This window comes from Aplysia californica, unplaced genomic scaffold (assembly GCF_000002075.1).
Source record: "Aplysia californica isolate F4 #8 unplaced genomic scaffold, AplCal3.0 scaffold00238, whole genome shotgun sequence".
Taxonomy (NCBI): Eukaryota; Metazoa; Mollusca; class Gastropoda; order Aplysiida; family Aplysiidae; genus Aplysia; species Aplysia californica.
Window position 1 is genome coordinate 576,899 of NW_004797508.1, and position 1,867 is coordinate 578,765.

Genomic DNA, 1,867 nt, shown 5'->3' on the forward strand with positions numbered 1-1,867 from the left:
CGGTCCTTTTCCCTTGGCTTTGGTTGTAAATGTATTACGTCTCCTTTGACACAATTTACCTTATTTTGTTCATTTGGATTCCAAACTGTTTTTTAAAAATGTGCAAAGTTGAATAGGTTTAACGCCCATTTCAACACCGCAAGGTTACAAGGCCAAACATCCCAGTTTAACATCCATTTCCGATTAAACCGAGCCAAATTGGAAAATTCGTGTAAAGTGCCTTTCCCAAGGACACAACGTCGGACCGAGCTCAGCCTCGAATCCCCCAAAACCTGCATTCTCACGATTACGAGTCCTGTAGCTTGACCACTAGACAGCCGACTCCTGTCTGTCGGCGACAACCCGTAGGCGACCAAGTGGAACTTAGGATCCATGCAGAAAAAGACAGAGACACTCGATAAAATAAACTTTGAAACGATGAGTCGAATCCTTCCTTTTTTGTTTTGGCTAAAGGTTGTTTTTTTTTCCTAGACCGGGCACTAGGCAGACAGTTCAGCGAGAACAAGATGTAACCCCTTCTTCACAGTAAGTAAGGTGACATTATTCCACCCTAACACTTGACAGGGCTCTTAGACACGCAGCCGAGGGTCTTGGGTTCGAGTCCTGTCAGGGGCCCGACGTTGTGTCCTTGGAAAAGGCACTTTAAATGAATTGTCCTCACTTCATTTAGGCGGACAGCGAAATTTCTTGTGTCAGTTTCTTAGTGTTTGAGAGCATGCACTCTGCAGCTTGCACTGTATGCTTCCTGGGAAGCCAAGAAGGTTTCGGAGTGTTCTAGGGTCTGCTGAGGTAGGATTGTAAAGCACATGGAACGTGTTGTCAAACGTGGATATGCGCTAGAAATATGCAATTATTGTTATCATTATTATCATCATCATCATTATTATTGTTGTTGTTGATATTTTTTTTTTTTGTGGTAAAATTTTTTACATTATTTTTTTTAATAGATTACCCATTATTATAATTATCACAGATTAGTAGGCCTACTAGATCTAACCACCAGCAGGGAAGTGTTGCTGTGTGGGAGGCGCTTCTGGTAGGTCCTACTTCTTTACTTTTTCTTTGGTTTCTGTTAGTCTGTTTCACTTTTGCACACCACTAAAGAACCATTATTGTGTCGATGTGCTTCTGTTTACTCAAATAAGCAAGCGAACAAACGGGGGACGTTGCGCTCGTAAGATAATGGATTATGCTTCCACCCCGATAAAAAGAAACGGCCCTGTAGGTGGTTGGCGGTTGCACTTGTGTGGTTTGCTCATTCTTTCCGATCAAACATCTATCGTTCTTATCATTCCTCCTTCTGTTTTGTGTTTGTTACTCTCTTGTGCTCTTGTAACAGTCTGATCTTCGGCACTTATATGACCTTATTACTTTGCAAGTGCCGTAAAACGCTCGCTAAATCAAATAAACAAACGAACAAACAAACAAATAAACAATCTAAAAGAGGCACCTCCTGTCCAGTTGTGGTCCATCATATCAAAATAGTAGTCCACCGTATGCAGTCTACTTATTTTAACTAATACGCAACTGTATTTATTTTGTTTACTTTATTCCGTCCTTTTATTTAATCAGGGATATGGATTCTGATGTACTGGCTTAAAATTTGACATTGTGTTGAAAGGCGAACAAAATAATAAACTCCAGAGACATGACGTAACTCAACCCCATCAGGTGAACTTACTTGCAATGTACTGAAAAAAGCTGTTCACTCCAGTTGGTTTGGTTTTGGTTTGATTGAGGTGAAGCACGTGGTAACAGTTATTTAGCGCAAGGAAAAGCAAGATAGACAGAAATAGCAGAGTAAAAATAAAAAGACAGAGGACATGTATGTGGTTTGAACATTTTGCTCTCGCTGAACCCCCCCCCC